General features: G+C 45.2%; 1 non-coding gene across 1 annotated transcript; it reads right to left on the reverse strand.

The window, feature by feature from the left end:
- Nucleotides 1-7,171: 7,171 nt before the first annotated feature.
- On the reverse strand, nucleotides 7,172-7,252 carry TRNAL-CAG. Its single transcript has one exon. It is a non-coding gene; the product is annotated as a tRNA-Leu (tRNA).
- Between the last annotated feature and the right edge of the window lie 7,989 nt (nucleotides 7,253-15,241).

The following is a 15,241-nucleotide window of genomic DNA, read 5'->3' on the forward strand; positions in this document are numbered from 1 at the left end:
TGTGCTATAATGTTAAGGTCTGATGTATACTTCCCAAGCTTGACATGGTCAGGGCTTTTGACTCCGTCTCTTGGCCCTTCCTCCTCATACACCCTCAGTCAACTCGACTTTGGCCCTTATTAACGGGATTTGATCTTTCTCTTCTCGTCTTCGACATGCACGTGTATGCTTTAACGGCGTGTCGGGTTTACCGATTGGTCACGATAAGGGGCTTCGTTAGGGCAACCCCTTATCACGTATGCTATTTACGCTTGTCATGAACGTCCTCGACTCCATGATCCAACTTAAGGTACAACGTGGGATCTTCCACCGCCTTACTATGCATCATGTGTCATCTATCATCTCCCTGTGTGCCAATGATATAGTGATCCTCACTCAAACAGACGCAATATCCTTGCCATCAGTGGGCTCAATTGAGTCTTTAGCGTTGCTTCCGGACTGCACACCAACTACTCATGATCCAATGTTTGCTGGGCCAGCTGACCATCATTGGAAACGAGATGGAACATGTTCCATCTCGAATTTCCCTATTCCCTACCTCGGCCTTCCCCTCTTCGTTTGAAAGGTACATGTGTTTGCTTGCTTCTGCTGATTGATGGGTTGAGACAAAGCTGCCACTTGGAGGCCTCCGAACTGCTTCAAATCAAGAAATTGTGGGGAGCTTTTGGTCAAGTCTTGAAAGGGACTCCCATCCCAGAGTGTGAAAGCTCTCGGGAGAAGGGAATCGACAACACAACTGGAGCTGCCCTTTCTTTGGTTTAGTAAGAAGCTTCCTCAAGTATGTCGATTTGTAGTACGGCCAGTTCACTCGAATCCACTGACTTCATGCACGGGGACTCGACCATCAATCCTTTCTTGTGACGAGCTGTGACTGGGTGCTCTGAAACCTCCTTAAAAGGAGGGGCGGTGGGGTAAGGTAATTGAAGTAACTAGCCAGTATTAAGATTAGGCATAAGCATAATAAACTGATGCATCCGAAGACGGTGAATCTAGAATAGAGGCCGGGTGGGGAAGCAAAAGATGCAAGAGAGCCTTTTTCCGGGAAGGAAGGGACGGCCAAGAACGATGTCCTTTCTCGTTCCTAATGCCTAATGCCTAAGCGGGAGCGCCCCTCTGTCTGCTACTTTACACTACTCCTTGAACGTGTCCTCTCGGCTCTCCTCGAAACTATTCCGAAGTTTTGAATTCCATTTCTATGGATAGGTTCTAAGCATATGAGAGAAAGGCGGATGAAAGGCAGTGACCCTAAGTTCCGAATCTTGCCCTGAATAAGTAAGGTTTCGGGGAAGTTAGAAGCCTTTCGGGCTGAATAGGGGCGGTGAGAGGGTGTAGTGTAGTAAAGGAGGTGGGCTTAGAGCCATCAAGCAAAGTAAGGCAAAGCTTTATCGCAAAGAGGGCAGATGAATGAATTGGTTCCAGGGTATGCCTTCCGAGGTATGCCGGGCAATAAGGGCAAGGAAGGCTGCGGGAAGAGTTTCAGGACTAGGCCAGAGGACTCCTGTCCATAAGGCTAGGAAGGCAGGAGCAAAAAGATTGAACTAGCCCACGCATCTGCTCCCCTCTCAATCCACCAATAACTCCCATCTCCCAGCATCTCATTCCCCCACCCCGTCGTCGAGAGCAGCCAGCCCTTCTCAATAGAATCCATGTGCCATTGCCTGAATGTCAATCTGCCCCTCCTGTCCGAAAAGAAGCATATCCGAATAAAGGTACCAAGGTAACCCTTAGAGTCAAAGCATTTTTAGCTATTAAGGACTTACTGAAAAAGGCTAAAAAAACAGGAATCAGTTGGAGGAAACTAAGGACCAGGTTCACATTATCAGTGAGCGCGGATAAGAACGTTTCCTGGAATTCCACATCCCATATTGACTCTACCATCCCTAACGTTGGCCACTAAGTCCAATCTGACCTATCTCAAATAAGATCTTTTAGGATCAATTGGTTAGGCATCCCTCTTCTTTGTTTGCATAAGGCCACTAGCCATCTAGTGTTCGCTATCCTTCATCTTTCGATTAGCGAGATGATCTTAAAAACTACAGGCCTGAAATTTGCCTTTCTTAAGACCCCGTTGAACATATTTTCAAAATGTTCCATCATTGGGTATAAGTAGAATCTTCATAGCCCAAAAAAACACAGTCAAAGTCAAACGTTTGTCGGTGGCACAGGGTTGTGTTTGAAGAAATGGAGTTTCGTTGTTCGTCACATGAAACTCTGCACTTAGGGATCAGCCTCACAAATATGCTCTTCGAGCTTTGAAACCGTCTTCTTTGCGGACTCGGCTGTAGGCTATATATCCATGGCTTGTTGAGATCCCCTTCCTCCTTCCTTTCTCACTGGAAAAAGCAGTAGTTGTCAATCGACGACCAGTTATCAATCAATCTGATGAAGGTAACAATATCCTCCTTGAAATCCATATAATCATTCCCTGGAAAATCCACCAGATTCTCCCTCCTCTTATGGCTCAAAGGCTCAACCTGGCTAGTAAGTCGGCATAGGAGAGGAGCACTCATTCATCTTGTGGTGGGCTGGCTTACTACTCCCCGATATTAGCTCTCAGCAGTTAAGCAATTCCGAAATCAGTTTGTTGCCCTGCAAAGTCTTTGACCTTGGGTATATGAGTAGGAGACTTAGGACAGTAGCGTCGATAGGCAGTAGGGCAAGCTGCCGGATTGATAGACAGTTATTAGGACAGTGGGTAAGCTACTTAGGCTAGGGAATAGGTACACATAGGTCAGATACGCGGGCAAGTCTCAATAACCAAAGTAGGAGTTGATGAGTGACTTTCTTCTTCTCTATTCCTTCTTACTGGACTGGACGGATTCCTTTCTGTAAACTGAGTTAATGGAGTCAAGAAAGAAGCTAGTACAGTAGGCATTCTTATTCCGTAAAATAAGTCACTAGTAGGCAAGACTTTCTCTCGAGAGTTAGAGCTTCGAGACGACTTTCGCAGATGTTCAATCTTGCGAGGCGTATGAGCTAAATTTTTAGTGCTCTCCCGACCTGTTAGAGGCCACCCTAATAAGCGGAGATTGCCGGGAAAACGTTGCTCAACAAGACAGTAACCAACTCGAAAAAGGAGACCCTGGCATAACAAGTGGTGATCTCTGTACTAGAATAGAAGCCCTGCTAATTGTGAAGAACCCACAGCCGGGAGCGTTAGCAACTGGATTTTACCACACTCCGTTATACCCTCCCTTGGGGGATGGCTTGGTGCTAATGTAGGACTTTCGGAGACCTTCCGCTTGCTGTTTTGGTCCAGCCTGAGTGGCCATAACTTCTACTATGATTTAGTTTGGAGCGGTCTTGCTCTTGTTGTTCCGTTGTTGCGCGTCCTATTCTGATATTTAGGACCAAGAGGTACTGGATTCTCTTTCGGATAGGCCCTGAAAGGAGAAGAAAGGCTGAAATGCCAACGGACATCTGTCTATTCTCTAATTCACCCGATCCCTATCCGCTTTCCAAAAAGGAAGAATGCATGAACCACGGCAGAGGAGAAAGGACGGATCACCTGCCGATCTTTTACAAAACTATGCCAGAAAGGATATAAAGATTGACCGGTACAAAAGCCATCTCCATCAATCTACGCTCATTAAGGAGAGGGTTCCTTAGAGAATAAAATGGGGAGCGAACGAAAAAGATGTGTGGCTGAGGTGTTGGGAGCCCCCAATAGAGAAGGACGATGCGGAAAGGGATGATGGGAAAGTGACAAGACTGGACTTCGACTCATTTAAAAAGAGTTGTAGCCGTACGGAATTCCAATTGGAATGGACCCATCTCATGATACAAGTTACCCTGGATTTCTTTCTATTCCTATTTCACTGGGTAATTCTAGTTTTTGTTATGATGATCTCATGGATAGTAGTATTGAGTTCTATAAACAGATTGATAGTAGTTTATTGCAGCAGCTAGTCTCCCTTTTCCAAATTCGATTATAAGTGAAGTGAGTTATGTTTCAAGAAATTCCATCCATTTCATCGCCCAGAATAATACCCAGTCCTGCCAATCTCTACGACAATCTCTGGTTTAGTTTAGTTGATCTTTTTCTATTATGAAAAGCAAGGAAACACTAGTAATGGTGGAAACAGAACTTAGAAATCTAAGGCTGAAGGTGGTTTTAAGATAGCTTAGCCCTTGCTATGATTCAATTTGTATTGGAGAAGAGGGGCGCCAACCCTATGGGGAATGTAGCTATGCTGTACTTCTTCCTACTAGCTACGGTGCAGCACCTGTTCCTAGCTACGATGCTGCTCCTGTCCGCCCCTTGATTTATCACCGCTTTGGTCTTTTATTGGTCATTGATTTATAGACGGGAGGATAAGTACCCTGGCTCGACCCCAGATATCGATTTAGCATTCCATTATCGGATCTCCGAAACGGGAAACAAGAAAAGTAATCGAAATCGTGTGCCAGCGGAACATACGAAATTCACACTTTTTGACTCTCAATCCACAGGTGGAGCAGGGGTGGGTTTTCATGGCCTATAGTCTCCCCTGCCGACGAAGCACGAACTACTTGTTGAAATCGCGGATCCAAATCTTGCATTTCTCCTTTACTCGTCAAAGGCCTCGTATTGTTATTCCCATGATTCATGTGGGCTATCTGCTCTTTATTGTAGGGTCCTACTCCCACCTATCCTTAAAAAACGATGTGAGTGGCTCATACTAATCAAATGTACAAGTAACTGACCCTTATCAAGCTTTCCACACATAGTGTTTTGATCTAAGATTGCAATTCTTCCATGTTTCCGCAGTAGCATACTGTTCCATGGAGCTAGGGTCCAAAATAGGAATCAACAAGTGTTTCCACGACTCTACCGCCCGGCCAATCCTGTTCCACTGAATCCCCTCCCTTTTTCATGGCCACATATCTTTATGGCTAAGGAGTGGGAAATCTTTCTCCTGTTACACAAATCAAATGTTTCATTTCATCCGGGAAAAGCCGCCTCTTTCTCCACAAACAATGTCTTTGTCATTTGATCCAGTTTTTATCCGTTAGATAGGAACAGCTTTGCTAAATACTGAGAACTCTCGAATAGAATATGAGAAGGGAAAGATCCTTTACATAAGGAACTATTGATCATAGGCGTACACTCTGAAAAGAATTGAATGAAACTCTCTTGTTTCGTCAACTTTGATATCATTAGCTGTCTCTGTAGCTGGCTCTCATGTCTGGTGTTCCAAGTAAAAACTTTTCAACTAGCTGGGTCACCGCTGTTTTAAACCCTGACTTGGAATCAGAGCATAAACGAGTGATTCGGTCGGACGGACGATTGAGTTCTTAAAGCTTGGATCGGCACTTCTTGTGTTGAAACAAACACGCTGTTGCTAGCACCCTCAACGCTCTCTTCGATCCTTCGCAAACATAGCTCCTTCTACGGGAGATAACTTTCGATCACTTTCATCTCAATTCGTTTCATTGGCTGGTCGAGTGGATGATTAGACACAGGCGGAGTATTCAAGTTGTCCCTACTAACTAACGGGTCTAATTATCGCTGGGTCACAGGCTCCTTCGAAGCAAACATTCGCTGCGCCCCTCGCATTCAAGCTCTTGCTTTGTCCTGCGGCCTGCCCTCTAAGCAAAAGCAAGATCTAGACAAGAGTGAAAAGCAGTTAGAATATTAATAATCTAAAAAGGCCTTCCTTGGTTGTGTACAATGCGAGTGCACTTCCTTATGGTGATCGCCCTCAACAAGTCCATCCTCAGCCACACGAATTGTGTCAGTCACAGCTTCCTTTGGGTTGGCTGGAAGGACGACCAAAGTCCCACGCTATCTGATCCGATGCACTCTGTTTGAGTATGACATAGACAAAATTGAATCGTGTGCTTAGAAAAAGAGAATAAGGAAAAGAGAAATGGTCATGGCGGCAGCCACATGGAAAGTAGATGACACACCGTATATTGTTGCATAAGCTTTATCGTGTTTGATTATTATACGGCTGTAAAATATTTACTATTAAATATAAATAGAATAATATATTAAATATTCTCATGGATATTTGCACATTGATATGGGTCTTGTCCATGTAAGTATGTTGCATACTGAGGTGACGTACTTTTATGTTATAGTAAGAAAAATAGGTTAGCGTGGCGGACGTGGACGTTTGGTTCTGGGTGTATCTACACCCTATATGGAGAAAAAAATAGTAATTCAACAAAAACTTTAAAAATTATGAAAATATTTTTGAAATAAACATGACCTTTCATTGTACTTGTGAGAAAAATTTCACAAAAAGAAAACCCCCCTTTGACTTCTTTTTAAAAAGACAAAATTTTGGCCAAAATAGTGTGAATAGTGACCTATAATAGCAAAAAAAAACATTTTGCCCTGAAGTCAACTTTGGTTTTTTTTGGGTGAAAATTCATATACTAGTGCAAAAGAAAGTCAACTTTACTGAAAAAAACTTCTAAACTATTTTGATTTTTTGTTAAATTATTAAAAATAATCTTCATATAAGGTGTATATACAACCAAGAACCAACGTGTATTTCCCTTAGCGTGGCTAACTATTTAGGTGTAGAATATTTCATTGCTTTTTCTAAGCCAATAATGAAGATCATCTGGTACCGTTTCCTTCTCCAACCCCGAGAACCAGCCCTACCTTCACAGCTTTCCTTTCCATCATCGCCTCCACCATGGCCCTCGCCTCTCTTCCCCCTCTCCCCGGGATCCGGACCCTCCCTTTCCCTGCTAGCTCGCCAAGGCGCCAAGCTCGGATCCTCTTAATTTCGTGGAGCACTGACTCACGATGCAATACTGAAAGTAATTCTGGGAAGTCAGCACGACTGCCTACAGTGTTCTTCTTCGTAATCCCATACTGTCGAGTACGCTTATCCATCTGCTGTTAACGTAGTCCATGTCTAATGTTTTCTCTACAGATGTGTTCAGATGCTTTGTGGTTCAGTTTGAATTATTTGTCTGCCGATCCTTATCTCAAGCATGAGCTAACGTTGCCTGCATTTTTTTAAGAAGTACACGCAACTCCATTGCACTCCGATTTGTTCATCAGTGCTACATAGGAGTACAAACTTTGGTTGGTTCGTGATGTCAAAAAAAAAACTTTGGTTGGTTAAGCTAAGACACTCCAGTTGACGGTGTGTTTAGCAGCTTACGTATACCTGTGGGATGCACTATTTAAACAAGAAAAATGAAGAAAAATACAAAAACAAAAATATGTCAAGAGTGGGATTTGAACCCACGCCCTTTCGGACCAGTACCTGAAACTGGCGCCTTAGACCAACTCGGCCATCTTGACATTCGATTATAAAGTTGAAGACAAAAGTCATATAGTATAAACTATAGGTCTGAAACTCACGAATGTCACATTGTTTTCGTCTTACCTTTCATCTGATGTGCTTGAGTTATTTGCTTGGGTAAGGTTGCAGAGAGAATGCAAAATTTAGCAATTCCTTAGCATCCTCCACAATCTCAAGGGGTCGTATATCTATATCTTCTTTATACCTACTACCTAATACCTATATACCTATACCTATAATAATATTAAAAAAATGATTCTTTCATAGTTCTTCATATGCCATCCTTTTATATCCGTTAATTTTATATAAGATTGACGGTTGAGATTTAAAAGAACCTGTCCCAAACCTTTTTTTTTTGTGGCTGACCTGTCCCAAACCTTAATCGTATCCGCGTGGTAATCTCTTCTCTCCTATCTAAAGAAAAGAGTACCGCTCCCTGTTCCACTCCTCTTTCGTCAAGACTTTCCCAAGCGATCGATCCTTTCCACGCGATCGATCTCATCGCCCTTTTTTTAGACAATCGATCTCACCGCTGTTTTTTTTAGCAAAATCTCAGTGCTGGTCTCTTTTTTTTTGAGAAGAGTCTCAGCGCTGGTCGATCGGATCGATGGAACGAGCAGCAGCCTAGCGCTCAATTGGACCAAGCCCACACATGCGACCCAGCAGCCTAGCGCGCGACACAGGCCCAGCCAGCAGCGCACTCTTTGAACAAAAAGCCAGCAGCGCACGATAAAAAATAAAAGAACGATCCAGGCTTTTTTAGCGCCAGCAATACATCCAATCGGTTGATTGGAGCCTGGCTAAAGAAAAGTTTTTTTTTGGCCTTTCCCACTCTCTACATCTGCATTGTCGGCTTCGGCTTGGTTTAACTAACGTGAGTTTTTTAAATAAAAAAAACACCGAGTACATGCGTATAGAAATCAAGTCGTCTACAAGGCTGTTGAAGTATGCATCTTACAAAAGGATTCTGAATTTATTCATTACAGAGTCCGTATAAATAAAAAAAATACTGAAAAAAGGAGCCCATGTACAACTCGCACGCCATCATGGATATATATATAGCTTAGCTGCGACGGGAATGATCATCGATGTTGTTTTGTCTCCCGATCCCTCCAAGATGCGATGCCGCGCTCGGCTCCATAGCCGTCACATGAGATGTAGATGTTGCTCCTCGTGAGATGTAGAAATCGCCGGGGGACATCCAAGCATGAGGTGGATGGCCAAATCACTGGAGAAGATTACAATGTCGTATCAGGATTTTTTTTTCAATTACAATGAATTCATTTTTATAAGGGGCGAAAATAGTTAGGGGTGTGCAAGGATTTATTTCTTCCGTTGCAACGCACACACATATTTGTTTTATATATATATATATATATATATATATATATATATATATATATTAAAATTTGTGAATATTTTTTTAATCAACTAATCTTTTTTAAAATTTGTAAAATTTTTTTTAAAAAAATTTTGTGAACTTTTTTAGTACTCCCTCCATTTTTGTATACAAGGTCACCCGCAAACTAATAATAGTTTGTATACAAGGCCACAAACCCATATTACAGGTACCAAGGCAAAAGTAAATGTGTGCTTAAGCCAATATTGCAAGCTAGCTTGTCTCCTTGTTTGTCGTGTTAATTAATGCATATTTTTCTGTCCCACCAACAACAAGCCAATGCTCTCACTCCTTTTGGTTGATTAATGAGGGGCACGCAAGCCAAACTTCTCACACCCACATGCATGCAAGGGATAATTAATGTCCTTCTTTGCTAGTACGAGACAAATACCATCAATTTTATCTCGATTAGTGTTTGTGGCCTTGTATAGTTGCAAATTGTAATTTTGATTGTGGTAAAAATGGAGGGAATATTTGTTAATATTTTTTAAAATCTATAAATTTTTTCAACAATATTTTCAAAAGTAACAGAAAAAACTGATAGGTTTCTTTCTTGAAATGAAAGACCATCAGCAAAAAACACAAGCAAGAAACCCAGCAAACAACCGGGCGCGCGGAGATAGCAAGTGAGCGAGCGAATAGACGGGGCAAGATTAGTGGGTCGTGGTTCATCGGCGACGCCTATGCCCTATAGGGGCAATCAAACGCTAAAGAGGAGTTCTCATCGTTCGGCTATCGAATCCGTGGCGACTGTCTGACCCTCTTTTCTAGCCCCAAGCATGAGCGATTATCTCCACCACACAAGGTCATCAGATACATTGGTTTTTATTCCAGTTAGCTAGAACATAATCGAACTAACCAACTTAATTAATTTACTTAAATATATTCTCAAATATTTTATAGTTGCAATAACATTCTATATGCATTCAGTTTTGTAGGGTTACACATGCACCATATGCAGATGAGATGATGGTAATGTAAGCATTACAAAGTTGGTGCAGGGAAGGGCTCACGAATGCAACAAGCTAGAGTGTAATGACAAAGTTCATCGTGCTAGGATTGATCACATTCATCGTGAATAGATGGAGAACATGACCACCAATTATGATGATGGCGAATAGAAAAGGTGGCAACATGAATGTCTGCTAGGGTGCGTGGATATTTTTTTTTCCGTTGCAACGCACATGCATATTTGCTAGTCCTTCTCAAGCTTGGCATCGGCAGGTTTCGACTCCGATCTTGGTCCCATGTTCCACGCCTCCACTTTGTGGCATGTTGGGGACGGTTGCTCCTGTCGGTCCTGGACTGATCACTAGATGAATGGCTAACCCTTGAGATCGCACCTCTCATTCTCTCATTTATGCCCTCGTCAAGCTCTCCTTGTTGCACGAGGGTTTGCATTGTTTATCGTGATTTGAAGGCATTCGATGGTCCAGTACGCCAACCTTTGACACCATCTTTGGCCTCTCCCTCTCTCTCTCTCTCTGAGTTCTATTGGTCAACAAGCCACCAAGTCTTTCGATGCGACACTTTTCTTGAGCTCTATCCCGAATTCCTACCTATGTCTCATCTGCAAAACATGGGTGTTGTTGCACATCAAGATTTTCCTCTGGCTCGCCCTCTAGAATAGGTGTTGGACGGCCAACCGCCTGGCTCCACGAGGTCGGCCGCATTGTTCCGTATGAGACCAGGAGTTAGATAACATGCAACACCTGTTGGTTGGATGCTCATTCTCTAGGTAGCTATGGCATGAAATCCTCTCCTGGTGCAGATCCACTATTATTGCCTATCCAAGACTTCCCCTTGAAGTTGTGGTGGGTGGGCCCCTTTCATCAGACATCGGATGCCCATTGCAAGGGATTCGCCTCCATCATGGTGCTTACGGCCTGCTAGCTTTAGAAGCACAGAAACAACTACAACTTCCATGACAAGCGCCCTTTGTGAGGCACCTGATCCTAACCATTCAAGAGGATGTGCACCTTTGGGAAGCCAAGGGTTCAGATATGATCCTACCAGCGAGGTAGCTATGGTTCTGTGGGGCCGAGCATCCCTCTTTTGTTCTGTTCATGCGATCACATCATGTTGTCTTTTGTGTACGTGGATTTGCGCATTTTCCTGCCTATGTTTTCTCATACTCCTATCAACGGAATGATACACAAGTTTTGCATATTCGCAGCGGGCATCGGGTCAGGCACGACGATGGACAAGGTGGGCGCGCTCCAGTGGATCCATCGTAGTGGCGGCGGAAGGTGGAAAGAGCGTGGGTCGCTGCTTCAGGGGTTGACTTGACAAAGCGTCAAAAACTTGCATGGGAAAAGAGAGGGTGGATTGCGAAATCGCGAGGGCATCAACTGGTTTTTTTTGAATTTTCACGGGGGGGGGGGGGGGGGGATTTCCTCACCTGAATGGTATTCATTTGCCTACAGGGCTTTGCAGCCCATCGCAAGATAGGGTCCAAGTGGACCAGAATTACAGGGGGCACAGGGAGAAGAGATGAGAAAAAAGACACACACCAACATTACACAGAGCAGGGGAGAACAAGAGGGAAAGCACAACGATGAGCACCGCCAGTGTGATCTAATGGCATCGGGCAACCAAGACTAAACCCAGACACTACACCGTCGACGCAATCGAAAGGCCCCATACATCCGAGACTGCACAACGCCGCGACACCACCTGTGTCGTGGGGCACATTCGAAGGGACACATGAGTCCAATATGGCGCCACGGCACCTCTGTGCCATCGGTGTAGTCGAAGGGCATCGCTAGGAAAACCAGCCCATGACACTGCACCGTCGACGCAATCGAAAGCCACCACGCAACCGAGACTGCACAACGCCACGACACCACTTGTGTCGGGGGTACATTCGAAAGGTTGCGTGAGGCCAAGACGACGCCACGGCCCCTGTGTGCCATCGGCATAGTCGCTGGGCACCGCCTAGCAGAGACACACCAAGGAGCACTCAAGCACGACACACACCACCGTCGACTCCAGACCGGCCACACCACCGCCACCATCCACACCAACCCACAACCACCAACCTCAAGCCGGCAAAACACCATCCCAGACCTTAGGCGAGCAACATGGAGCAGCGCCTCCAAGACAGACGCCACCAAGGTGGTAACAACATCGAGGATGCCGCCGTCGTTCGATCCAGGAGCTGGATCAAAGGCTTTCACCCGGAGAATGAACAGAGTAGGCGAGGAACCAATGCACGACACAACTGCACCTCCAAGGAGGGATCGACACCACAGGGCGCCGCTGCCGCCGGTGCCGATCAAAGCCGACATAGGGCTTTCGCCCTTTTGCGTTGCCCTCGCCACCCAGGCTGAACCACGTCATAATCGAGACCGGAGGCAGCACCGCACGGGGCTGCCAACCCCTGTGACAACAGCCACCGAGCGCCCGCAGGTCCAACACCAGGCCACCGAAGCAGGCACAAACGGATGGAACTAAGCAAGGCACGCCGGAGGTGTCAGATCCGCGGGAGGCCGCGGCAGCCAGGAGATACCTTTGCCGCCCGACTTGGATCTGTCCAGAAGAGAGGGAGTGGCTGGGCATGCTACCTCTTGAGCACTGCGTTGGTTTTCCCCGAAGAGGAAGGGATGATGCAGCAAAGTAGCGTAAGTATTTCCGTCAGTTTTTGAGAACCAAGGTATCAATCCAGTAGGAGGCTACGCGCGAGTCCCTCGTACCTGCACAAAACAAATAAATCCTCGCAACCAACGCAAATAGGGGTTGTCAATCCCTATAAGGCCACTTACAAGAGTGAGATCTGATAGATATGATAAGATAATATTTTTGGTATTTTTATGATAAAGATGCAAAGTAAAATAAAGGCAAAGTAAATAGCAAAGGAAATAACTAAGTAGTAGGAGATTAATATGATGAAGATAGACCTGGGGGCCATAGGTTTCACTAGTGGCTTCTCTCGAGAGCATAAGTATTCTACGGTGGGTGAACACAAATTACTGTTGAGCAATTGACAGAATTGAGCATAGTTATGAGAATATCTAGGTATGATCATGTATATAGGCATCACGTCCGAGACAAGTAGACCGACTCCTGCCTGCATCTACTACTATTACTCCACTCATCGACCGCTATCCAGCATGCATCTAGAGTTTTAAGTTAAAAACAGAGTAACGCCTTAAGCAAGATGACATGATGTAGAGGGATAGACTCATGCAATATGAAGAAAACCCCATCTTGTTATCCTCGATCGCAATAATACAATACGTGCCTTGCTGCCCCTACTGTCTCTGGGAAAGGACACCGCAAGATTGAACCCAAAGCTAAGCACTTCTCCCATTGCAAGAAAGATCAATCTAGTAGGCCAAACCAAACTGATAATTCGAAGAGACTTGCAAAGATAACCAATCATATATAAAAGAATTTAGAGAAGATTCAAATATTGTTCATAGATAGACTTGATCATAAACCCACAATTCATCGGTCTCAGCAAACACACCGCAAAAAGAAGATTACATCGAATAGTTCTCCACAAGAGAGGGGGAGAACATTGTATTGAGATCCAAAAAGAGAGAAGAAGCCATCTAGCTACTAACTATGGACCCGTAGGTCTGAGGTAAACTACTCACACTTCATCGGAGGGGCTATGGTGTTGATGTAGAAGCCCTCCGTGATCGATGCCCCCTCCGGCTGGCTCCGAAACAGGCCCCAAGATGGGATCTCGTGGATACAGAAAGTTGCGGTGGTGGAATTAGGTTTTTGGCTCCGTATCTAATCGTTTGGGGGTACGTAGGTATATATAGGAGGAAGGAGTACGTCGGTGGAGCAACAGGGGGCCCACGAGGGTGGAGGGCGCGCCTGGGGTAGGCAGGCACGCCCCCCTACCTCGTGGCCTCCTATTTTCTTTCTTGACGTAGGGTCCAAGTCTCCCGGGTCTTGTTCGTTGAGAAAATCACGTTCCCGAAGGTTTCATTCCGTTTGGACTCCGTTTGATATTCCTTTTCTTTGAAACCCTAAAATAGGCAAAAAAACAACAATTCTGGGCTGGGCCTCCGGTTAATAGGTTAGTCCCAAAAAATAATATAAAAGTGGATAATAAAGCCCAATAATGTCCAAAACAGTAGATAATATAGCATGGAGCAATCAAAAATTATAGATACGTTGGAGACGTATCAAGCATCCCCAAACTTAATTCCTGCTCGTCCTCAAGTAGGTAAATGATAAAAACAGAATTTTTGATGCGAAGTGTGTTGGAAATATGCCCTAGAGGCAATAATAAATTGGTTATTATTATATTTCCTTGTTCATGATAATCGTTTATTATCCATGCTAGAATTGTATTGATAGGAAACTCAGATACATGTGTGGATACATAGACAACACCATGTCCCTAGTAAGCCTCTAGTTGACTAGCTCGTTGATCAATAGATGGTTACGGTTTCCTAACCATGGACACTGGGTATCATTGATAACGGGATCACATCATTAGGAGAATGATGTGATGGACAAGACCCAATCCTAAGCCTAGCACAAGATCATGTAGTTCGTATGCTAAAGCTTTTCTAATGTCAAGTATCATTTCCTTAGACCATGAGATTGTGCAACTCCCGGATACCGTAGGAGTGCTTTGGGTGTGCCAAACGTCACAACGTAACTGGGTGGCTATAAAGGTACACTACAGGTATCTCCGAAAGTGTCTGTTGGGTTGGCACGAATCGAGACTGGGATTTGTCACTCCGTGTAAACAGAGAGGTATCTCTGGGCCCACTCGGTAGGACATCATCATAATGTGCACAATGTGACCAAGGAGTTGATCACGGGATGATGTGTTATGAAACGAGTAAAGAGACTTGCCGGTAACGAGATTGAACAAGGTATCGGGATACCGACGATCGAATCTCGGGCAAGTATCGTACCGCTAGACAAAGGGAATTGTATACGGGATTGATTAAGTCCTTGACATCGTGGTTCATCCGATGAGATCATCGTGGAACATGTGGGAGCCAACATGGGTATCCAGATCCCGCTGCTGGTTATTGACCGGAGAGTCATCTCGGTCATGTCTGCATGTCTCCCGAACCCGTAGGGTCTACACACTTAAGGTTCGGTGACGCTAGGGTTATAGAGATATTAGTATGCGGTAACCCGAATGTTTTTCGGAGTCCCGGATGAGATCCCGGATGTCACGAGGAGTTCCGGAATGGTCCGGAGGTAAAGAATTATATATAGGAAGTGCTATTTTGGGCATCGGGACAAGTTTCGGGGTCACCGGTATTGTACCGGGACCACCGGAAGGGTCCCGGGGGTCCACCGGGTGGGGCCACCTGCCCCCGGGGCCACATGGGCTGTAGGGGGTGCGCCTTGGCCTATATGGGCCAAGGGCACCAGCCCCAAGAGGCCCATGTGCCAAGAGAAGAGGGAAAGGAAGAGTCCTAAAGGGGGAAGGCACCTCCGAGGTGCCTTGGGGAGGAGGGACTCCTCCCCTGGCCGCACCCTTCCTTGGAGGAAGGGCCAAGGCTGCGCCTCCCCCCTCTCCCTTGGCCCTATATATTGTGGGGGGAAGGGAGGGCAACCATACCTAAGCCCTGGCGCCTCCCTCTCCCTCCCATGACACATC

This window comes from Triticum urartu, chromosome 3, assembly GCF_003073215.2.
Source record: "Triticum urartu cultivar G1812 chromosome 3, Tu2.1, whole genome shotgun sequence".
Classification (NCBI taxonomy): domain Eukaryota; kingdom Viridiplantae; phylum Streptophyta; class Magnoliopsida; order Poales; family Poaceae; genus Triticum; species Triticum urartu.